This window comes from Thunnus maccoyii, chromosome 22 (genome assembly GCF_910596095.1).
Source record: "Thunnus maccoyii chromosome 22, fThuMac1.1, whole genome shotgun sequence".
NCBI lineage: Eukaryota > Metazoa > Chordata > Actinopteri > Scombriformes > Scombridae > Thunnus > Thunnus maccoyii.
Genome location: NC_056554.1, coordinates 6,596,778 through 6,622,996, shown reverse-complemented (window position 1 = coordinate 6,622,996; position 26,219 = coordinate 6,596,778). Strand labels below are relative to the sequence as shown.

At 42.6% G+C, this 26,219-nt stretch overlaps 1 protein-coding gene across 4 annotated transcripts in view; it reads right to left on the bottom strand.

The window, feature by feature from the left end:
• nlgn2a (neuroligin 2a) overlaps positions 1-26,219 on the bottom strand; it is a 189,984-nt gene that overhangs the window by 112,668 nt on the left and 51,097 nt on the right. The window lies entirely within an intron of this gene.

Genomic DNA, 26,219 nt, shown 5'->3' with positions numbered 1-26,219 from the left:
AAACGCTCATGATCACACTTCAGTTCCTCTGGTTTTAGCGACACAATCTGACCCGGGGAAATCTCATGTATACTCCATGTTGTGTACACATTTCGACAAAACTCTCCCTCTCTATTATGCATGACAAACCTGTTCGCTGTCCTGGTCTGACCCGCATGAGGACAGACACCAAATCCCTCCCGGTGAACTGTATTTAACCTGCCAAGCTCACTCCTAGCATGCATGAGCTAATGTAGCACAGCTGATGCAGTCACGCTCCTGCATAAGTCTTCATCTAACAAACGCCGCTACTGATGCCTCAATATTTAGGCTTATTAATTTCCTACAGGCTTCAGTACCGGTTCTGAAGATCACAGTACAGTAGACAGCGTGGATGAAGAGTAGAGGCTAGAGATTAGGGTGAGCCTTTCACTGCCCAGTAAGGTTAAAGGTCAATAATGTGCGCCTTTAAGCAGCTTATAACAGCCCGGGACACTTTCGGGCTACATGCAGAGTGACACGAGCTCAAAGACACACACACACACACACACACACACACACACACACACACACACACACACACACACACACACACACACAGTAAGCCTTAACTGACCCACACATGAATGAATGCCCACACACTGTACGCTCATTCATGTAATCTACTGCGCAAATGTGCAAATCCTCATGTAACAGACCCTGAGTCAGAAATGCATGAGATTATACTGTCATAACATTGGTGGGTGGTGTTATGTAATGGTACGGGACACACACACCCTAGCAGTAATGAGTACAGGAACAAGACAGAAATGTCTTTTAATATTCATACACACACACAGACACACACACACACACATCTTCATTCTTATCTGATTTTTTAAATTCACCATTACCGCTCTCTCCCTTTCATGCTCTCTCTTGCTTCATCACCACGCCATTATTGTCCCATTTAAAGTCATCATTAACCGTATTATTGCATCGCCGGGACCCACTGAAGCAACTCTATGTTTTTGTTGTCTGTATTCCCCTCTCTCTCTCTCTCTCTCTCTCGCTCGCTCGCTGCAAATAAAGCCGTTTGAATTTGAAAGTATGGGAGTGAAGTGTCCCGAGGCAAGACGGCAGATAATTAGAGTCTATAGGCTGATGAGCAGACGAGCGGTCTCACTCACACTGATGTAAGACATACAAATAAGGAGGCTCGTTCATGTAATAATAAAGTTTCTTATGTACAACAAGCTATTTGAGGGGAGGATGTACGCCAGCTTGTAGGAAAAAAGTGTGTTCTTTTAGACAGCGGTGATTGCGAGTGAGCGTTAAATTCACTTTACCGCGTGGCGACTGCAATCATTCATTGTCTTCTTTTTGGTACAGTGCGTTCAGCCTAAATATCTCCGCTCCCGCCTTTGTTCGACTCAGTGTGGACTTTGTTGTTCTGCCCACGCGCCCCATGTGTGCGTCTGGGTGTGTATCCTCTCGTGGAGAAGCAGGCAGCACAATGTGTGCTCTAATTAAACCGTGGAGAGTCTAGAGGCCGGCCTGCTTTGCACCGAGCGCCAGGGACGAGCCCTTCGCCCACGCACGCACGTATGAACACACACGCACACACACACACACACACTGACATTTACCATTAAACTTTCATCTTGCAAAACACATAAAAGAGCATGGGAGATAAAGAGGCAGATACGGAGAGAGAGAGCGGGGGATAAAGGAGCTGGGAAAGTGAGAGACAAACGAGAGATAAGTGAGAATGTATATGGAGAGGAAACAGGTCCTGGTGTTAATAAAATGCGGATCTCTGGTCAGAGGAGACCCTTCAGAGTCCTCGAATCTCTCTGAGTGGTGGACAGCTAATAGATCCACATCCACAAGCACAGGAAGATGCTCAACTAGACCCCTATTGCCCCCGGACCTGCACCTCAAGCCTGGGCAGACGCAGGGGGCAAGAGAGGCCTACACATGCCAGCTAAAAATCCAAGGCCCTGGCAAGCGTGAGCGTGTCCGGAGGGACCTCCGGAATTTTGGGGTGCATCTGAGTGTTTAATTGCTAATTGGCTCAATTAGAGGGCTTAATTGGTCCAGCTTTGCTGTGAGCAGTGGGAGAGCTTAAGTGATTGATGAAGCAGAGAGGGAGAGACGACGGGGGGGCTGGTGGGAGGAGAGTTGAGCATGGAGCCATATAGGAGATATCCACGTGTATGTGTGTGTGTGTGTGTGTGTAGTTTCCATTTGGCATACAGGTAGCACACACTGTTACGCTCACAGACACAGATTTGAAGGAACAGGTTTTCCAGAAATACTCTGTGACTACTACACAAGTTCATGCACACAGCGCTATCACACGCATACACAATGATTCATGTCATCAGGAGACTGTTTTCCATCAACCCTCAGGAGGCAGAGAGGGAGGGGGGACCACACAGGGTGCTCAATGGCAGATCATCAGTATAAACCTCCCTCATCTCCGTCTCTCTCACGTGGTATTTCTCATCAAGATATGAGCCGCCGAAAAAACCTCCGGAGGAAAATGTAGCACAAAGAAATTCTATTTTCAATTCTTGACCACCCCGGTTACTACGGGCTGTATTGCTGCGGGACTGTGTGACTCTGTATCATTGAGGATAAGCACAAAAAGATGCACAACAATGGTAAAAATGTTTTCCCTGACGTTAACGTTATTCAAATTGGGTACAAACCGTACCCTTTAGGGGACATTTTTATCCACAGCAATCTACAATCTGCAAGCAGAGAGGTGTTCAGCGTCATGTATCTGAATCCTGACACTGAGGATTCAAACCTGCCATCTCTCACTTTCTGTCTAATCCATAAAGGGTTGCCTGTTTATTTAGAGCATGGTCAAACTACAACCACAGGCTGCCGGCCAGACGTTGCCTGTCAAACGCTTTAATCTGACCTACAAATCTGTAAGTGATAAAATTTTGTTGCTCAATTTGTTGACCTAAGATGTCTCCTGACTGTTAACAAATTCGAATAGATGGTGCAGAAATGTTCTTAGAAGGCCCCTAGGTAGGCTATAACAATGTCACCGTTGCTCAGTACAGTCAATATCTCCGTCTGCCACAACAAAAAATTAGTGCAGTGAAAAAGAGGAAAGTCGACAGTGAATGCTGAGCATGTAGCACAAAACGGACAGCGGAATACGTCTCTACAAGGTGAAGAAGAAAGCAGAATGACTGATCTGTCAGCAGTCTCTTAAAGAGTGCAACATCAGTCACTATTTTTCCAGGAACTACACTAGAAGAACTGTCTTAAAGGTAAAACAAAGCAGCATAATGTCCAACCAGCTATTTATCCTAAACATCAACATTTTCAAGGGATGCTTCACTTGCAACTTTTTTTTAAATATGCCATGGTGAGCGTTTTAATTTGACTCATCATGAGCCCCTGTCAAGTACGCCTATAATTGTCTTTGGATACTATTTAGAGACCAACAGAAAATAAACGAATGCGCACATTTGGAAAAATCAAGTCAGTATTCTCTGAAGTGTGTTCTTTCATTTGGTAGAGGTATTTCTTCATCAAAGGTCATATGACGTAGATATGTTGGGTTTTAGTGTAGGTTTCAATAGAACTGGCACCAAGCAGAGCATTACTGGTATTATGATGGAGTGACCCTTCCTTCTTTTATAGTTTCCTTGGAGTTTTGTTGTATCTGTGAGGTTGCCAAGCAACCAGAAGAGACTCTAGAAAGTCACTGCTTCCTGCCAAGAAATACTTAAGCACTTTGCTCCCCATGTTGTTTTTTCACATTGTGGTTTTTGTAGCGAGCCAGGCTTGCTGTTTCCATCCATTTCCTGTCTTTATGCTAAGCTAAGCTAACTGGCTGCTTGATGTAACTTCATATTTAACAGACAGATGTGAGGGTGCTATCAATCTTCTCATCGAAATTTCAGCAAGAAAGTGTATTTTTTGAAAAATGTCAAACTATTTCTGTAAGTATAGATACATGAAAGACACGGTTCAAGTTGATAGTCAATTAACTATCCCTTTGTAATAACAGACATTGCCATGAGGCAATTATGCAGGGTTAGATGTATTTGACACAGTGTCTGCCAGCTTGTAGAAAGTGAATTCACTGTGGACTAAAGTTTCACAACAGCTGGGTCACCTTATAAAGGAATGTAACCCACTGGTGAGATTACAAGACAAAGTCAAACAAACAAAACCTGAATGAGAGGAAGGCAATTTTTCTTCACAGCATCATTTATCTAGAAACACAGCAGACATGTTTGAAATACTTATGTCAATCTTACAAACACTGGCTAAAATTGAATTTGGTAGGTAGCTGATGACATCCTTAACTGGACTCCTATGATTGAAGTTTAAATAACTTCAAGATTTTGCAGTGTAATAAAAAAAGACCACAAGCTATGACCTGAGAATTTATCATTGAGTTGACAGTCTCTGCAAAAAATGTTGCTATTGTCAGCTTTTTAGTTGACTGTGGGGATAATTAACATTGCACGACACTGTACAGGTGTTATTATTGAGTCCTTCTCTTGTATTTATGTGAACAATTTTCTCCCTCATTAATTACAGCAAGTCTCACCAGATTCCACATATTATTACTTGTCCTTTATTCTACGGCTCTCTACTTCAAAACTGACACCAGACTTTTGATGTTGTTGCCATATGTGGGGAAGCAGTTTCCCTGCTCACATTAAGATGAGAATTACATACAGTGCTTATGATTTCATGTTTTCAACAGCAAGCCTACTTTGTTATCTTTAATTGCTGTGACAGAGGCTTCCTCCAATTAACCTGCTGTTAATCTAGCACATGAAGGTCATGGTCATGGTGACTGAAGTCTGATCAGTAAGTTTGATCGTTCTTGCCCCTCATTTGGGGGGGAAAAAGCATTATTCTTTGTGTTTGATGGCTGGATGTTGAGCTGAATTAGATGAGGCTGTTTGATCAATGCATGTAGGGGGAAATGGAGATTTGAGAAACACGGTTTGATACTTGAGCCTTTTCATCTTCCACTGTGCTCCTATATATCTCATTTAAATCTTTCTCTTGACTGATTAACAGAGTTGGTGATTATATGACAGCTGTCATGCTTTTGGACTGGAAGATAAATTTTAAATCTAGGGCTAGGTATTGAGTAATAGTGCTGACACAGCCTGAGTTTTGGTACTGATACCAAAAAGACACTTTTTAAAATGGCTTACTTTGAGAAATAATTACATGGTTTTCTACAAAACCACTTTTTCATTTAACAAACAGCAAAATGTTAAATGTTGCCTGAAACACAAGCACCTGTACAATAACCTTGCTTCAATAAAACAGTCAAAAAATGGAAAAATTTACAGTTAAACCTGGAACTATCTCATCAGTTAATAAGGGGTATATTAGGCTGACCAAATATAAGTTCTTCACGATTTCAAAATTTTGGACAAGATCCAAAACAGACGTGAACCCAGGGGGCAAAATACATTTTCCAAAAAATGATACTAGATCTGAAAGGGACTTGAGGAAAGTTAGACCAAGTCTAAAGAAGACCTGAGGACAATGAGACCCAATCTAAAATATGGTTGACCAGAATAAGCCCAGATAGAGAGACTGGCAGAAACATGACGCACCACCAATTCAAAAAGTACAAAAAATATGTGATGGCCGTACCAACAACCACACAACTGAAGGTCTATGGTTTCACACACTCTCCATCATTACCACGTCCATTTACTTCCATTTGCAGTCACTTAAATTACATGAAAGACAATCACAGTTTGTTTGTTGTCTTACAACTTCGTCAAACCCAATTTGATATGTGATGTTCATACAATACAACGAGGCCCTACCTGAACCTTTTTTAAAATCTTGTTTGACTTGGATCCCAGGTTGGGTTTCTGTTATTTGGCACCAAGAGGACTGGTGCCAGAAGCTCAAAATGCCAGCTTTTGCTACTAAACAGTTTTCATCACTCAATGCTATGGACACATTTTGGTCAGTAAGGTAAAAATATATCATGCTGTACTCTTCCCGACCGTAATCCTAAGGCCATCAGTCTGCTTAACCTTGGCTTGTCAGAAAGTCGAACAGCATCTGAAACTCCACCTGATCAACCTCAGATTTGGGGGAGTTGCATCAGTCAGTTTCTCTAACTTTCCTAAATAGACAAGGTGAAAAAGTAAGTAGAGTTTGAACTATTTTTTTTTCATTCTCAACACAACTACTTCTGTCACTTTTCACAAGTGCAATCAAGTTCAACATTCTTTCTAGGAGAGACAGTCCGAAAACATGCCCTGTTATCCCCATATTAGAGCAATTATCACGTCTCGCAACCCTCTAAAAATAGCAGGCTTTTTTCCTTTTTTGCCAATGTGTGTTCGAGTGTGGCCATTTGGAACAGCTATAAACACTTTTTCCTTCTGATGTGGTCGGACGACAAGTCATACGAGCTAGTTTCAAGCATACCCTTAACCTAACGCAGAATGCCTACAAGAGGAAAGTTTTCCAGTTTTCCTACGGTGATCAAATCAATCTAAAGATCTCAGTCTCAGAATCGAATCCATCACTATTCTGCCAAATAGCTTACCAAGTACAATCTAAATCCCACTAAAACCAATTCCACCCAATTCTACTCCAATACAGCCGTGGAATCACCCACCACGACCTTTCATGTAATTGCTTGACACCTCTCTCTCTGTGTTGTGTTGCCTGCCAGTACAGTGGGTTCAACTTAATGATAGATAATAACCTGCTTTTGCCAGGACAGAGGTACAGGCTAATAGCTGGAATTCAGTGTGCGAAGGTGCTGGATGGAAGAGGTCAACAACAGTTGCAGCCTTAAAATTATGTTGAGGTCAGGAGGGAGAAAGACAGAGGACCAGACAGACGGAGACGAATCAAAGTAGTCGTACGAATAAAGTGCCTGCTTGAATCTACGGAGGTAAATGCACAGTATGGTGCATTCACCATTTCAGCGCACAGCCAAACATGTACACACACATGCTCCCACTCACACTAATATATTGTGCTCATTATCACCTCAAAGCTTTCAAAGTCTGACAGTCTTTGAATCAGCACAGCACATTTGTTTTCACATTTGCTAATTAATACATCAAGGCTCAGACAAGAAAATTGGACATTAAAGGTCATTGAGTCCCTGTGACTGTGTGTTTGTGTGTGTGAGTCCCTGCACACGTATTTATCTGCAACTATGCTATATGTGTATGTATATATATATGTATATGTGTATGTGTGGAGTTTCTCAGTGTATCTGCGGTGTGTTTTTATCGGTGTGACAGGAGTTTGATGTGTTGATCGCAAAGTGATTTTGAGGGCATGGTAGAGTGGGTGCTGAGTGGTTGAACAGAAAGGGGCCGTTTCATCTCTGCAGATGCCACATTGATGCCAGTAGATGGGGTGGACTTCAGTGTACGATTGTAAGCGTGTGTGTGTGTGTGTGTTTGTATATTTGCCATCCTGCTGACAGCCTCTGTGTGGGCTCTGAATAAAAAAGAGCCGACGGGCAGGTCAGTGTGCGCTCAGGCTCCTGTCAATCCTCTATTTTCATTATTTTTTCATCCCTCCATCTCTCTCTCCCTCCATGTGGGAAAGAAGGAATCAAAGTCAGGCCAGGGTTCAACAGATAGCTGAAGGGGGAGGTATGTTAAGATGATGGAGAGATAACGAGAGGCAGAGAAATGTAAAAAGAGCAGGACCACTGTTTAGCTCTGTAGGAAAATTATAAACAGCAAACCAGAAGAAAAGAGATAAATACTTTTAGGTCATGGAGATGATTTGACTTTAGATAAAGAGCTTCACTTCCTGACTGCAGTTAAACACCATACTTTCTGTTTTCTTGCCACTAGGGCAAGAATATCACGCAGTCTTAGATTCAGGCTGCCCACCATCACTTCATGATATAATGCATGATTCATCATCTAGTTTACAAGTTCCCCAAGTATTAGTTTATCAGTCAGCATGTGTGCTACTGTATCATCTGATTTACAATAAATGTCTCATTAGACACATGTGCATACAGTATATTCAACTGAAAGCTACATTTAAAGCAACATTTATCATTTTTAAGCATAGAGATTCAAGCTTGTACACCCCCAAGTCCTGTCCTTAGGCTTTACCGAAAAAAACTAATTATTACTACGCTACTGATTTATGTGTTGTGCTCTTCTGTGTTATATTGTAATTAAATCAAATAATAATTGAATATAAACCTATGAAAAAGTGAAAATCTCTTTGCAGACAGGAAACATAACCCCGCCAGTATTGTAAAAGAGGGTGTTGACTGCATGGAGACAGACTGAAATTAAAATGACTTCATGGAGCAGGTGCTTGTAGATTTTGCTCTAGTGTTGCCATTCAGAACTGATCCATATTCAATTCAAGTTTCCACTACCAGTTACATTCGTTCAGTCATACAGCAAGCCGCAGCAATCCATCTGTTCCAATGAGTTCTGTACTTGTATCAGCAGATACCCTGAGCTGAGGGATCTGAATTGGTATGCAATATACCAATTTCATTTAAGGACATATACTGTACTTCAACTTGAAGCAGCTTCCACAGGATCTCTTGGACATATTTCTGGGCAAAAAGATGTACAAAGTAATAAGGGTGAGTTTACAGTAATGGCAGCTCATCTAGCCATCATACAACCTGCATTAGTATAAATGCGACATCATATATTTAACGTAGTTCCTTTGTGAAGGACAAACTTTGCCTCACGCAAACATGAAACTTTTCTTCAATATTGAAGAAACCATATTGAAATTTCATTCTATTCAGCCTTTCCATCTTTATACATTGTACATTGTCTTCCCTCCCTCCCCAGACCCGATTCACTCCTTATGGAGACTAGACTGGGTTGACAGTGGAGGAGAATGGGCTGACAGACTGCCAGCTACAATACAGACACAATGGGAGGATGTGGAGACAGAGGGAGGGAGGGCTAGACGGAGGAGGAGGCAGTGTAGAGGCTGTCAGTAAACTTGTTGACAACACAGTGCTGTATACACACACACACACACGAACAATTCAGTGGTAGGTAGTGGTGGTATGAGCATAAAGTGTGTGCGCATGTGTTCGTGTTTATGTGTGTGTGTGTGTGTGGAGGAGGGGGGTGTTGGGGCTGCAGACCACCGGAGCGCAAAATTGGAAACAATGTGTCGGCAAGAGTTAAAAGCAAATATTTACAGGGCTTTAATTTGCATCGGGAGCACTGAGTTTCCGGTGTGGGTCAGTGCGTCTACGGCAGAGCTGAGGAACACGGAGGGGCACGGGCGGTAATTAGACAGACAGTGGTAGATTAATCACAGGCTGACAGCACAGCCTCGCAGCCACACACAAACACATTCACAAGCTATACGCAGCCCCATCACTTAGTCACTGGCTCATCTGGCAAAATACTCTAGACGTTTTCTTTTCACCCAAAGAGGATGTGCGTATCCAGCTTTGATGAGCGTGCCTTATTCTCTCTTATTTTTCTGGTATTTTGCTCAAGCACACACGGATACACTTCCCTGCCGTTGTGTTCTGATTACCTGCTGCTCCCTCTCCCTCTCTTCACCTCTATAAATCACCCGTTCTAAATCCACCCCCTATCTCTCCTCACTTAGAACAGCTTCTGAGCTGCTAACCCCCCCTCCGGTGGGAGCGTCCAGGAGAGGCAGAGGACGGCGCGGTTCTGCCCCGGGGGGGAAGAGCTCCTCTGTAGGCTGGAGGACGCCGCCACAGTTCAGTGAAAATTAAGAAGGGGGGGGGGGGGGGGGGGGGGGGGGCGGTTATAGTAGTTGGCTGACAGCACCGCCATTAAACATGTTCTATATATCATAAATATTTTACCGTCTTCTAAGTGGTTTTGACCTTGGATCAGTACTGTAGGTTATACCACAGTACGGGAGAGGCACGAACAGTTTTAAAACTTCTAAGAGTTTCTTACAGTGGTAATTAAATTGGGCTGAAATGGGTCTTTTCAAGGTCTTGTTTACATGATCAAAAACCTACTTTATCTTTAGTTTTTAATAGGGAGGGACACTACACTCCACTACTCACCATCAAACACTTGGTTTCACAGTACACCTTTCATGAAATGTCTAATGTATACTGAGCAGGTTTTAATAAATACAATAATGTTTACATTGTTTTGTTAACTTCCAGGACCTTTAAACTGGCTGCAGTGACAGTCACAATAAAGATTTAATGGATTAGAGGCCCTCTTCTCTATAACCTTATGGCTACTTTTTTAGAAGTAAAGGCTACAGTAAAGGTCCACTCACACCGGCATTTGAAGAGACAAATTTCACAGCATAATCAATGAATTCTAATGGACTCATCAGTGGATCAGCTCTCGGCAGAATTAATCAGTGCCAAGTTTTTGCATTGAGCTCAATTTTGGTGAACCTTGACACGCAAATTTGGGAACAGAGAGCTGCACATTTTAAAATGGAGGGAGCTATCGTAGCTTATTGGCTGTGCTGCACCAGTTTTACTGTGCAAGTTTAAAATGCTTAACAAATGAATAATAGTTGGGAGACAGGCAACTAAAAAGCCTGCTAACTGACAGTTACAGTAGCAAAGCCAGCGATAAGAGCTGTTTCTCCCCCCTTTGAGTAACTGTTTATTGAATAAATACATGTATTGTACAATCCAGAGAGCAAAATGCCAGGGGGAGTAAATGGCCCAGTATAGACAAAATATAAAGAGGCTTGGGAGAGCTATAGTGACTGACTAGTGTTAGTCCAGTAGTTCACTAGCTAGCCCAACGAGTAGTCAGACGACAACCATTTCATGAAGATGTGCAAATTAATTTTTCCTGTCCCACTTTCCAGTTTTACCGGGCATTAACTCTGATTAAGGCATCTGCTAAATGCCTATAATGTAAATGTAGTGCAATACCTCAAATGGGGATAAATGGAGAGTCATTTTTTAAACTGGGTGAGTGGGACACTCCGATGAACCAATGGAAAGGATTTAGCCTGAAGCAACATGGGGCACAGATTCCGAAAATGGCTCAACTGTGTTTGTGAGACGGGGTAAATGGGGTCTAATTTAGCAAATGAACGATGCCGAAGGGAAACTGACACATGGAGAGCAACAGTGCACAAAAGGACAAATGGGGGGGAAGGCAAAATGGTGCTCCCCACACCAGGGCAAAGTAAAGCTGATGAATGTCAGCCATAGCTCATAGCTGCTCACTTGACAGGCAGAAAGGCACTTGGACTATGTTAACAGCCAAACAGGGACCTGCAACCAGGGACGAATAAAAGCTTTCCGGTAAAATATTGACGTAGAGGATTAGGGTGGTAGAAAAACTTGTGTAAAGTAACAGAAATCTGTAATTTTCCAACTGAGATGTCCTCAAGACTCTAGAGAAAAGAGATATTAAGACATCAACAGTTTAACTGAATGTTTAATTCAAATTTGGATGATACAATATATATGGAGAATGCAATTGCGGTCACACTTGCTTATACTGCTGTCCCCCTTCGCAGGTAATTTTTGTTGCTCCATTAGTTATTGAAAGATACAACAAATGGCAACAAGTTGTTACTGAAACTTGGTTATTAAATTGAACTTGTATATGTTTATCGAAGTTTCATACATCCAATTGTGCCCAGCCCACATGGGTTGTATGTAAACATGTACTGTTCATTTCACAGACAATTTCAAGAAAAGCTGGACTGTAGGATATAAAATGCATTCAATTCTCAATCTCATCCAAATCATGCAGGTGACACACTCTGTCCTCCTGCGGGACTGAATGGAAACATCCAGTTTCCACGGCTAAATGCTGAAAAGACACTGAAATGGCGAGCTGCCACTGGTGTACTTTATCAGAGTTTATTGTTGGTTGGTCCTGTAATCTACTGCTATTGCAATATTTTTTAAATTGTTATACAACACTGTCACAGTGCAGGCCCATGCCATCTAGAGAGTAATGACCACGGATGACTAGACGTACTGGCCCTTGGCTAGCGGGTTGACCCTTTGGCTGAGTAATTAGCACAGTTGTCGGTGGTCTGGGAGACTGGGGTTTGAGACCCAGAGTGTGAGCCCCCCTTTGCTACATTTGGTGTCAGAAGTGGGATGGTACGACTGCGAGGCCATCGGAAGCGCATGCGCCCAGAGGCCTGAGGGAGCTCGAAGGCTGAAGAATGGGGGCGCACTTCCTAAAGGAGGGGGTAATGTCACGGTGCAGTTCTGTGCCATCTAGGGAGTAATGACCACGGATGACAAGATGCACTGGCCCTTGGCTAGTGGGTTGACCCTTTGGCTGAGTGGTTAGCGCAGTCATCTGTGGTCTGGGAGACCGGGGTTCAAGACCTGGAGTGGGAGCCCTTCTTCGCTACAAACATATATATATGATATATATGTTGTCAGTGATGTTTTGGGAAGATTGGAATCAGCAAGCCGAGACTTGTTGAATATTAATATAACTGTTTTCCATTTATCTGTCAGCTCTTACCTAACCCTTTGGACCAGTCGTTACATACTCATGCTATGCAGCTAAACATTGCTAAAAGTTTCCAAAGATATTAATATAAGTCAAGCTGAATTTTGAGGAAATATACACAAGACATCTACAATATTTCCATTTGACTGAATGGTGCAGCCATGAAAATTCACTATGTGGTAACAGATCACAGATTCAATAAAGAGCTGGAACAAGTTGATACAAAACATAGGCTCCTGTCCAACTGAGTGGAATAAGATGACTTTAACAAACCTAAGGCTACTTCGGTGGACATAAAGGGGGCAATTTAAGGGGTTAACTTAATATTTGAGGTTTCAATATACAGTAAACATCCAAGATAGGTAGGTGTAGCTACTGATATGTTTATGGGTATAGCCTAAGCGGCAGATATAGTTTGTTGTTTTACTGCTATTATACTTAAGATAGAGTTACCAATTCTCACAGTTACAGTGTGAAGTTAGTTATACTTATCTTTTGGATTAGTTTCTGTGATACAGTTATAATAAAAAGATAGTATTGTATAGTAAAGTATAGCTGAGGACGTGACACTGAGAAATAATGTCGCTGTCATTTGACTAGTAATGATCAGCTATGAACCTTGAGCGAGACAGATATACATAAAGATGAATGCCATACAGAATGAGCGAGAGAGAGGGAAGAGCGAGGGTTTGGAGAGCTGCCATCCTGATCTAGTTTTCCCTAACAGATGGCCAGCGAGACACATGAGCAGCTGATGTGTATGATTGTCTGCTTCCCACACAAGAGGGCACGTCAACATTTGCTGTTTCTATCTCTACCTGTTGTTGTTCTCCTCTCTACACCCAGTCTATTCCAATCTTTCAATTGATTTAATTCAACATGGAGCAGGAGTTTGTGCTGTATCCCTCTAAATCCAAGGAAAGGCTGAGGGATAAAATATCAAAAGAAAGGGCACGGTAAGAATAATCCTCAGACATTATTAATAACAAGTTTCAGTAGCAACTCTTCCTCTCTCCCCCAGATCTTTCTACCTCTTTATCTGTCTCTTTTTTTCTCCCTTCCCTCTCCTCTCCAATGGCTATTAACATGAGCGATGAATATTCATCCAGTGCTTTAATCTATAGCTGAGCTCATCTAGAAAAACTGTGTTTGTTTTACAACTGGGGGAGAGCTGGAGGAGGAAGATGTGCTCATAAATATACTGTACATGATCAGCACGATAATATACTGAGTGTTTTTTTCCGCTGGATCTGACATGCATGATGATGTTGGCACGCTGCATGTACCGTAATTATGTTCTATATGGTGCCGTTGTGTACTGAGAGCTGCAAATATAATTATTCTTTAGTTAACTTATTGTTTGTTGAATGCCCATGTGAAAAATGAGACCAAAAATTACAAATGAGATGTCTTAAAATTGCTTGTTTTGTCTGATTAACACTCCAAATCCCAAAGATATTCAATCTACAATGCTACAGAATAGAGAAAAGCAGCAACTCCTCACGTTTGAGAAGCTGGACTATAATGACCAATTGACATTTTGCTAAATTACCATCCCTCTTAGTTACTGTTGCAAAGTCTGTCAAGCTTCTCATTCTTGCATATATGCAGTTTACAGTGATAGCGGTTGCAGATCTCGCGAGGGTGCTCATTTGTTTTGCAGATTAGTAGCAGATACTAATGTTTTGCAGATACTCATACCTAGTCGGCAGTCACTTGCATATTTTATCAGCTGTAGCTAGCTAGCTAATTAAGCGAGCATTAGCTCCATGACATGTTTGAAATTGCCGCTGAATCATTTTAGAAAACCCTGTAAAAGAAGTTAAAATATGCATTTCATGGTTACATTTATTATATCAAGCTAAAAGACTGTGGCTAAAAACTACATGTCCCAGGCAAAAAAGTCACATGAAAATAAGGAAACAGCACTGACACGGCTCCCACACACTGAATGTGCTAGTTGAGAACATGGATTTTTTTTAATGTAACCAGTAAATAATGTAATTAGCTAGTGATATGCTAACTCTTAGCCTTGGAAGTAACACTGGGAAGCTGTGAGTTACTCAGGTGGACATACTAACATTTGCAGCTTACGTTAAAGTACATAAACACATATTTGCTCTTGTGTTTTTGGTTTCCAATCACCAAACTCTCTTATTGGTCTTGCTACAGTCTCATGCACACCGCTTCGACATGTGGAGAAATCTTGACAGGCCTATTGTGCCTAGTTACCGTGTCTAAGCTATGATTGGACAATCCATGCTTGGAGGACAGGTTGAGCAAACAGTCGATTGATTAATTAGCTAATATTTTCAGCTCTAGTAGTGATTTGTGAATCTCTGCACTTGTGTATATTTGTAACCGGTGATGGAAGTCTGGAACCGAATGTCTGTAGGTCTGAGTGACTGAATGAGGTCTGCTGGTTTGGATTGGCAGTAGCAGACAGACGGACTCCTGCATCTCTTCAGCTACTGCAGGCTTTGCTGGCAAATTGTGCGCCTGCAAAAAAAAGTTTCACTCTGTTCCCACCTCTCAGTCTTTTCTTTCCACACTTTTCCTCCGCTCTTGCTCTCTTTCCAGTCAACGCTTTCTCCCTCTCCAATTCCATCTCAGACAGTTTGTCTTTTCCCTCCTCGCCATCTCTGCCTTTCTGCCACGGTACAGCAGCTATAATCTGTTCCCTCCCTTTCCCCCTCTGCCGCTACTGTACTTCAATCTGTGTGTGAACGCATATGTGTGCGTGTGCGCATACGTGAGTCTGAGGCATGTTTGAGTTGTCACAGCAGTGTGGTGCAGCACAGTGGGATATTGAACGCCGCTGCCTCTCTCTCTATTCGTCACTCTTTTCTCTCTCTATCTCTGCATCTAAGGAATCGGAATGCCTTTTGCCCCTCGGCTCTAGAGGAAATAATGAGGTGCCGGAGGAGAGCGGCGCCTCCAACACTGAACGGCGACTGAAGACCGGCTGAAGAGTGAGGCTTGAGATGGAGGAAGAGGCCTGGGAAACTTGTTCCACTTGGTGTTGTGGGGGGTGACGGGTCGAACTCGATCCTTGGAGGCATGTTGCTGTTAAGACGCCAGGGGTGAGGGTGTGTGTGTGTGTGTGTGTGTAAATGTTGGCGAAATGACACACACGTCCCCATTTCTTTTTCTTTGATTCTCAGGCAACGTGTCGCTCCCACCTCTGGGATCCACGTTGCAGTGTTCCTGTGCACCAACTGGAGCAATTTACAAGCAAAGTGTTTTTGTGTGTGTGTGTGAATGTAGCTTGTTAAGCTTCTACATATGCACCCAGAGACGCAGTGTGAAAAAAGTAGGTTACTCTGGTATATTTTTTTTTCTTTCATTCCCCCAGCCTCTCAGTTTTGTTTCCTCTCACTCCCTCCTTTCCCTTTCGCTTCCTCAGTACAGCAGCATGAAAAATGAATAAGACAGTGCAGCTTGTTTGATCCTCTCACGCAGCCCGTGCCATAATTTGAGATGGGCAAGCAACGGGGGTGGGACGAGTACGACCGTAAGCCCAGTTTTTTTTTAAAAGATGATGCAAATCCGGATGCTGAGACTGCAGCCATCAAGTCTCAACATAACTCTCTGTCTCCCTCCGCTTTCCTCCCATAACCGTCCCGCTCCCTTTTTGTTTTGTCTTCTCTTTAGCCCTCGCTCCTTCTTTTCTCCTCTCCCCTGAGTGCAATTTTCAGCGAGATATATTCGTCGCTCAATACTCATCTACTGTTCTGCTAAATCTTGGCTCTCGTGTGTGTAGTGTGAGTCCCTTTTAGTGTGTGGGCAGGCAGCAACAGCCCTCTGACCACAAGAGGACAAATCCCCTGCTCATAAACCCATAATCTTTATAGCTCTGAACAAGAATAATTGCCCTTTCAGGCCTACAGTAGGCGCTCTCGCTGACTATAAAGTGTGATTCCCATAGTTGAATGCAGAGTTTAAATTGACAACCTGATGAATCTAACCCAGGACCATATGCCAGTCTGCAGACAAATGCCAAATCAAGATTTAACAGCACCAAGTGTTAGGGACGATCAAGTTTTTTTGCCCATGATCCCAATCCAACTCATTTAATATCAAGTATCTGCTGATACCGAGTCCCGTACTTCCTTGTATACTTGTATTTCCCTAAATAATACAGCTGCACAGTGCACACTTCAAGTTTATTCAAGTTATTAAAATAAATCCAATGTATATGCTTGACAATTGAATAGCTTTGCAATGTATCAAGAAAAAAATTGCCTGCATCCAAGCTGTTCCTTAATGTTTTTTTTGTTTTTTGTGGTGAAGCTCAAGTAGGGCAGTGTCTGAACTGTAGTGTTGAGAGGGTGGGGCGTACCAAAAAGCTCCAGAAGTCGGAAAACCTGCGTTCTCTACCACAGCGATGGGCTGGTCATCCAAAGCGATGAATTCAATTACCCTCTCTGTAATCTTTTTGGCCTTGTCGCTTTTTCCTCTCCTGTTAAAAGTACCCTCCACTGTTTGTTGCTCCGGTGCAGACTTTGCCTGAGTTACGTGAGTGAACTTAATGTATTCTGTTGAGTGTTTATTTTTTAGGTGCTGTATCAAATTTGTAGTAGTGATTTCAGCTCTGTTACTACCGCCTCGCAAAATGCTTGCGTTGCAGGCACAAGTGGATGTTGGACTGCTTTCATTTTCCATTTTTAAATATTTCCACACTGCAAGACGTTTTAGCCGCAGGTATGCCAGAGTATGTCTGTTTACCACACTTGTGTGACAGCTGACCTAAAACAAAGGATCGGGCTTTGATTCTTGCTTAATATCGCCAATACCGATCAGTTAAAAAAGTGCCTTGATCATCATCCCTACCAGGTGCTTAATCACAAAATATTTTCTTGGTATAAAACTACAACAAGTGCTTTGTGGACAAGCTGGCAAATCAGGATGATCCAGTCTCCGCCGCTGCTGCTCCGGCTTCGCAGTCCAACAGGAACAGCCGCCACACCGGCACAGACCAAAACACCAAATAACACCACTCAAGTCAGGAAGTGAGCCTGGATTATGGCTGCCAGCCGCTCTGAGGCTCTGTAATTAATTACAGCGGCCAATAATAATTAGGGCTGGGTACCAGCAAGTGGTCGCCGGCAGAATGAGGAAAACTGGCGGTTGATCTGGTGTCTGTCTACGGCCTCTGAGCCCTGTGGGCGCTGCCATGCCACGCTAGCACCTGCTCTCGAACTGCGGCAGCTAACAGCTTTCAGTGTGTGTGTGTGTGTGTGTGTGTGCGTGCGTATGCGTGTGGGTGTTGGCAAGGGAGCCGGGTGACACGGGCTGTTAGGAAAGGGAGGGAAGAGGAGCACAGTGTGCTCTGACAGGGTGGTTGATTCACAACAATACGCTAGCGTCAGCCACTAGCCTCTTGGGTTTACTGAGCTGAGGAGCTGTGATTCATCTGCTTTATTTCACTGTAGCTGGATGGCTTTGTGACTGAAACACAGGCACGCCCTCGTACACACGTGTTGAGTGAACAGGTGTGTGAATAAACACTGCATACACAAGGGCCATAAAATAGCAAACAAGTGCACAATAGCAAACAGTATGTTCAGATACCAACAGTTGATTGTTGATGCAGTCTGGTACAAAGTGATCTCAATTTGCACGTTCAGATGTAGACCCGGGGAAGTGTGTGACTGGAGAACTACACACACATACACAATGAGCACAAACAATGCATTTAATATGAGCATTCAAGCTGCTCATGCAGGCACATTAGGTACTTACAGAGATGTGTATGTACTGTAGGGGCAGAGTATGAGGCCATAGAAACACTGTGAAAGTGTTCCTAGAACACAGCCAGCTGACGCATCTTTAATCCTGCACTCTGTTCATAGAGGGAACAATTACCAACATAAACAACAGTATGATGCTACATATGCACATTACTAAAAACAACAACATTTTTAGCTGTTTTTATGCACATGGACTGCACACATTCCATTGTCTATATGTCTATATCCAAATCTACTGCATATATTTCTGCATACATAGGCTCATAAGACACTAAAATGTATTTATTTCCGCATTTATCATCTCCATCTGATGAAGTGCTAGCTTACTTTGCAATTCGCACATCTGCACACACTTCTATTCATTCTTATCGTTCCATCTGCACGGCTAATTAAGTGAAGAGCTGGTATTTGCTTGTAACCTGTAAAGCTGTCACACCCAGGCTGTAGTTTTTATGCATTCTTTTATTTGCTGCATTCATTTCAGTATGCCCGGTTGTTGGTAGTGCTGTCCCAATCATTTCGTCAGAGGCTGATTATAATTGGTATTTTTTTAAAACTCTGGAGCCAGGCAATCATCAATCAGAATACTGATTAAAATAATGCATGGCACTTTTTAGGCAGATATTGCATTAATAATGCCACATGGAAAAGTACACAGCAACTTCTGATGGATTTTTTTTTAAATTAGGCATGTGAAACAAAGATAAACTAGTCATCAATCTATATTTTTTGTGTTCTTATATACAGTATATCTTTCTCTCTACTGTTCGATCAGGTTAAGAGTTCTTTCAAGTATGTCTTGATGCAATTCTCACATGAGGAGGAATGACTACAGCGATCAATATTGCACAGATCATATTTCAAAAGGCATATGGCATGCCAGCACTGTTTTATGATAGACTTGAAAAATTGACATCTATCCTTTATTTGCTCTGTCTTAGCAGCCTCTGCTTTGTATCTAAGGAGGTAGTCAGCTGAGTTAAAGGTTGTGTTTCATTGAATCTACGTCAGTGAGACGTGTCAGCCGCCGTGCCAGCTCCCTCACAGGGAAATCCCACATGTGATTTGTAGGTGCTTACATCTACGGGGTCCAAAGAAACTTTTTAGCATTGCTTGTGTTACATTAGGAATGACTAGCTGGCTTAGCGCTCTTCTATAAATGTACCTTTCACACTTCATGCCAAACCGAAGCGATCGCCAAAATATTCAGCGCTAATCACGCCGCATTTAAACCGCCTCCTCCACTCCTCCCCCTCTTTTTCCTGCCTCTCTCTGTGAGATCTCCCTCACGACCCACCCGTCGGGCTGGGCTCACCGGCATCTGGCAAGCTTGCTCGAAGGCTCGCGGAGCTGCTCATTTGCATATCACTCGCCTGATGTGTTTCGCAATCGCGAGGGTGCTCATTTGTTTTGCCAAATTAGGAGCTCTTTTTTAGCTATTTGGATTTGGTTTTTAGCTGTGGGATTTTTTTTTTCCCCCCCCTTCCTTTTAGCTGTGATCCTGCTGAGAGAGAGAGAGAGAGAGAGAGAGAGGCAGACCCGGAGACATTTGGAACATTTGGTTCGCTTTGTGAACAGCATTGCGCAATAATGTAATTCAGATAGTGCCTGAACAGCATGGCCTTCCTAACAAACGCTGTGTGTGTATGTATATCTGAATGAGCATTTTGCAATCACCCCGCCCACTCACATATGGCTACCTTCTGCTCCAAATAGTTCAGCCAGGATGCAGCCATTAATCCATCTTATATCGTAAAGCGTGTAGTTCCATTCATCACGCATTTAAAGGGTTATTTTCTTAACATATTCCTCTCCAGATGTCCTATTGCTTTCATTTATGTACTTTTGTGTCCTGTACAAATGGAGTTAACTACTACTGTTACTTTGTTTCAAGGGGTGGAAGTGTGATTTTGGGAGAAAAGTGCGTTTTAAGACATCTTGAATTATTGATATGTTGGTCTGCATCAAAGAGTGATGCTGTGATAACATTTCCTCAAAAGGAAACTTGTGGTTCGGTTTGCTGATTGCAGGACAAACTGCTCGTTCATTTCATCTGCTCACAGACCTTCTAGGTTTTGTAATTTCTAGGCAACGTCATAGGTGATGTCTAATGCTGAAACGGGATACCGCCACGTTCTTCCCTATTCTCCTGGGAAACAATACGTCTTTCACACAGGTGAATGGCCCGTCTAGTAGAACATTACCAGAGATAACATGGATTAGCGTGATATTCAGTGAAATGATTAAAGAAGCTTTGGAGCGAGGCTGGACGCAAATGATAACTGCAGGATAGAAAGTGTTTCCATTAAAATTAAGAATAACCGAAGCCCTCTGTGAAGTTTACTACACTGGCTCTGTATTAAAAACAGACGACAGGAATCAAAACAGGAAATGATTTCATTCTGAAGATAAAATAATCCAAAAGGAAATCCCGGTTAAGCAAAGGTTAAACGGAAAATCATCCTTCGCTCAGTTAAGACTTTAAATACTGCAGCTCATGGTAATTAATGTATGACGAGACTTTAATTAGCGAGAAGACTGCCTCACATTAGTCACTGTCATTCATACTCAACTGTAGAAATCTATACATTAAGTGTAAGGTCTGCGTGCGTGGGTGTTTCAGTGTGACATAAACCGAAGAAGATACCTCACAGGATCCGCCTTAAACCGCTGGGTCACCAGAACACAAGTCGTTTAAAAGCGTCATGTTTAACAGGTCAAAGCTGGAAGAACGTGTGTTTCTACTTCACATGTCTGGCTGTGACTGTGTATGTATATATATATGTGTGTGTGTGTGTGTGTGTGTGTGTACGCACGGCATGGAGCATGATGGACCAGCGCTGAGAATAATTAACTCCGGTGACCCAGTCACTGTAGTGATGGGGCGACCGCTGTGACTGGACCGCCTGTCAAATAGACTGGTCATCACACTCCTCAGGCGGCACCGGATGAAGAAGAGCTTTCATACACACACACACACACACACACACACACACACATATAGAGACAGGCAGGCCAAGACACATACAGTTACACAGAGCTGTCATGTATTAATTAACACGTTTACCTCCTCTATATGCTGAATAAACACACACACACATCATGTCACACCTGTAATACAGTCTCCATAGCACTCCACCACAGCGGCTATATATATACACGTGTACTTGTCTGCTTAGTACACTCTGCACACACTCTTCACACCGTGCTGCAACAACAGTAGGGACGTGCTCACACGCACACACACACACACACACACACACGCAGGCATATGGCAAGAAGCTGGCTGTTCGGTAGCACCCCTGACATCTCTGACAAATTGACTCCTTTATGCGAGTGGAAGTGTGCGGCGGGGTGGGCGGGGGGAGGGGGGGTAGGGGTGAGAAGATAGAGGCAGGGAGGCTGCGAGAAGGTGGATCATCTCATTCACACGGTCCGAAGGAGAGCGATATCATTCTGCGACACACACACACACACACACATTACACCTGTGACATCACTGGCATGCAAAAAAAAAAACCCTGCTTCCGCAATGACGAGCTAAGATGGAGGAGCTGGAGGCAGGGAGTGAGCAGAGAGGAAGAGGAGGAGGAGGAGGAGGAGGGGAAGGGGAGGGCTGATGGTGGGAGAGAGAAGGATGGAGGGCAGGGGCAAATGAAGGACAGGGAAAGAGGAGGAGGAGGAGGAGGAAAGATGTCAGAGAGACAGATACAGTTTGATGAAAGGAAGTAGAGAGAGTGACGAGAGGAAGCGCTGGAGAGAAAGGTAGATTGATAAAGAAGAGGAGAGATTTGAGGGGTGAGAGCAGCAGGGAGAGTGACTCCATCTCAACTCTGTTTACTGTGCTGTTTAGTCATGAAAGAGAGTTTGCTCACCTTTATTGAGCTGATATAAAACTCATGATAGGAGTTCACAGAGTGAGGTACAGGAAACCCTCGACTTTTCATGAGAACAAAATGTCCTTTGGGCAGAGAAGCAAGGTAAATACTGTACCAAAGGGGTTTTTTTTGAAAGATTTCCATTTTATTTCCTTCCAAATTCTTTCTACAGTATCTGTGCCTGGTAACTATGGTGTTATTATAGGGTAAGATCATGGTTATGGCAAATAAATGCAAACTCCAGTCTCCTGTGTTAAAGCTGTATGCATTACACGCCCCTCTACCTCTACCACCCCGACCTCCTCACCCACTCTTTCCCGCTTCGCTATACACATTCTTCCTCTGCATTGGGACCGCATGTCAATCTTGAGTTGCAGAATCATCCGGTATGAATGTAATACCTCAGGCTAGTTTTAGTCAACAATCTTTATCTGAACAGCATAACAACATAACATAAGGTAATAAATCGTATGCATTGTTTAAAGCAGCCGGCAGCATATGGAGCACCGAACTCTAACAAACCACCTCACGCTGCTTGACAAAACTTCCAGCCATCTTCAATCGGGGGGAATAAATAACTAAACCCATAGTCTGTTTAATTTCAGAAGACCTGCAGCAGCACATTACAGTTGATAACAATAGGTTTACCTGCAGTATAGAATGTTCTTATCTGGTGGGGATGCACCTGAGCATCTACACAAACTTCTGTTTCTACCAAAGACATTTATCCAGCAGCAGTAGGCAGTAAATTACACTTTCATTTCATTATTCTCATACAAGCAGAGGACTTCTCTCTGCTTTTTGTTTGACCAATTAGCTTAACTGCCAATTATGTTTCATATCGTAATTCAATGGACTAAAAAACACTAATGAATAGTCTGAGTTGAGAACCAATTCTGAAACTCATTTTGACAGCGTGCATTGCAGTCAAAATTGAATTGAATCAAGAAATTCCTAAAGATTCATCCTCTTATTAATGGGACTTTGCTCAAATGCAGGGTGCAGATTTTGCCGGTGACCGAGATCGTTCATCAGGCACGGGGAACATGTGTTATACACTCGGCGCTATGAGCTTTCGGTTGCCACGCGACGGTAATCTTCGCCGAAGTAAAAAAAAGTCCTGGAAAATAAATCAATCCCTCAAGGTGAGACTCCATTTGTGTGTTGCACGGAGATGTGGCATGCAGCTTCATTTAAGGTGGGATACAATATTTCTTGGAGAATTCGCCTACAACGTGAACTGGTTGCAGATATCTCATTTCGGGATCATGAATGCAGTTTTAATGATGATCTTATTGTCCTCTCATAACAGGCTCAGGAGATTCTTCCTCTTCATGTATTTTAGTTTTGTTTGTAAAGTAAGACGTTCATTGCACCTCGCCGCTGATGACGATAAATTTCAGCGTTAACAAAAAACAACCTGAGGAAGACAGAGATAAATGAGACAGAGGAAACAGATGAGGAAGAGGACAGCCTCACCACTCTTAACTAATTCCTTCGGTGGGGGGACAACACAGAGAGCATGAGTCATATCCGGCATTATGAAGAGAATGATGAATCTACTGCCGTCAGCTATGTATTGTCCTCAGCTCAAGAGTATTCCCAACATCCAAAACAAGCTGTACAGTGCATCACACAAATGATAGCACACTGTTGAAACCATACTTCTGATGTAAAAAAAAAAAACAAAAAAAACAGGCCAATTTCAAAGCTATTACAGTCTGTCTTAAACTGAAATAAATAACAAAAGTTAGCGAATTTAGTCCCGTTTGGACTGGAATGATATTCAAAGGGGAGGAGGGTAATAAAGATGATAGATTTCTAGAATGAAAGAAGCAAGAATTAGCCTTGATTGAAAACAATAAAGCCTTTATTGTGTCATTATTTAATAGCTGGTTGATTTGTAGAAGTGTTCCCTCAAATTTAACTTAACAATTTAATTGATGACTTAAGTGTAAATATGTTTTAATTTTAATTTTCTGGCAGAATTCTTGAAATGAACATGTATATTAGGGTTACCTATCTTGAGAATTTTTCTATGACAGTTTTGTGCTTCAGCTATCTGATGGCATACGTTGACTGACAAGTTGTAATGTCTAACAGCCCTCCGGTGTTTTATTTTGAAGGCAGTAAAATAATGTTGCAATGACGATTTCCCCCCTCGGCGTCCCCCTGACACACCTGAACACTGTACCACCTCCTCCGCACATCAAACATTTTGAAATCAAACTCTGTGCTTTAATGTTGGCATTTCCAATTCTTTAACAACTTCTCCACACACCCCCCCACACCCCAACCCACCCCCCCCCCATTACTGCCAAACCTCCTAAGGTGGCCCAGGGCTGTTTGGCATTGGTTGGTACTGTAAAATTGTTTGTTTGCAGCGGTTGCTTATTGCTAATGCTGTTTGATATCTTGGCTGGAGTCTTATCTTTTTTGGTTGGTGCTGCAGTTGCTCTGATATCTTGAAAGGCAACTGTCAATGTCGGCTCCTTCCTCTCTCTCCTGCCATCTATTTCTATCTCTCTCACCCTTTTAATCGTTCAAATCAAAACAAGGGTGGCGGGAATCTGATACTGAAGATTATTGTAATTTTACAGCGTTAACAATTCAGTTTAAAGCGTGTTTGGAAAATACAACAGCGTCTAAAAGTGATGCATCTGGTAATTAATTTTCAAACTATAAAATTAGTGTTTGAATCAAGTGAAAGTGGAGACATAAATCTAGCAAAGCAAATCTTTTTACATTTCTGATGTTCTTCCCCCAAAGCTGCCTCACGTTATCTAGTCCTCCATAACATGACCAGCTGTTGCGATACGACCTTATCAAGATTGGTATATCTGAGGCTTTTGTTTATGCAGTATCAGGAGATTTTTGACAGTTAACTGGCTGGCAGGGAGGTTGAACAGTTATAGTCTCTCATAAAAGGCAATTTCTATATTAGCTTTTTCATCGTTTTCTATATGGGTCGCTTAATTTTGTGGCATACAGAGGATGGATGCTGCGGGGTTGTCGCCGGTGCTCCGGCTTCTGGGGGCGCCGTTAAGTTCATAGCATGCTAATGTTACCACGTAGATCTCAAACAGCAGGGAGCTAATGTAGCATATGGTGGACATGGAGGGAAATGAACATGAGATGTGGCTCACATAACATGAAAGAGTAACAGAAGCTCACAGAAGCTTGGATTAGTGGCTCTCTGCTGCAGTCATTCGGTGAATAACTGTGAGTGCCGTTGGAATATAGAGGAAGCCTTTGTGTGTGTGTGGTTTGGATTGACAGCTTTAGGAAAATACTACCCTACAGATATATTTTGGTCATTAAGGTAATAAATAAATACAGCCGCACTAGCAGCATAATATTAAACACGTTCATCATCTTAGGTTAGTGTGTTGGCATGCTAACATTTGCTAATAAGCACCAAACACAAAGTAGAGCTGAAGCTGAAGGGATTGTCATTAATTTTGCAGGTAATTGGTGACATTAGAAATTTGAAATATCACAAATATTATAATTCATGACAATCCATCAAGTTGCTGTTGAGATATTTCTCTTTGAGCCAAAAAATATCAACCCATAAACGAATGTCTGTACAAAATTTTGTGTCAATTCATCATTTCACTGAATAAGACGACTTGATCTGCTGGTGGTGCAAGAGAAAAAAGTCTGTCAATCACCAAACTCATTAGGATTCATCCTCTGGGGATCATGCATGTCTTTACCCGGCATGGCTGCTAGCAGTGCAACACTGAATCTGAAAGACTGCATTATCTAAAAATCTCAGTATTGCAGCTCCCAGTTGCACATAAATGAATAGTGAAAGTAATTTATGCATATGACAGTTATACGGAGCATAGCCGTGTCCATGTATGTTAAGTTTAACTGCTGCATATCAAACATGAAATTTAAATTCAGCAGGAGTTCTTTAAACTTTAAGCGGAGTCTCGCTGGGCTTTATGTTTCCGGGCTGCGGTGGTGGCGTGCAGGGCTCTAAACAAAGCAATCAGCTGGTTAACGTTATCAGAGCACCTCGAGAAAATGAGCGGTAATGCCCCTAACATTTCTCTCCTTATTTCTCTCTCTAGCTGATCAAAAAACCGTCACGCCACATTGCGCCCTGTAATGGTTTTTTGTCTGGACTGACTCCTTGGTATTTAAATGAACAAAAGGGATGC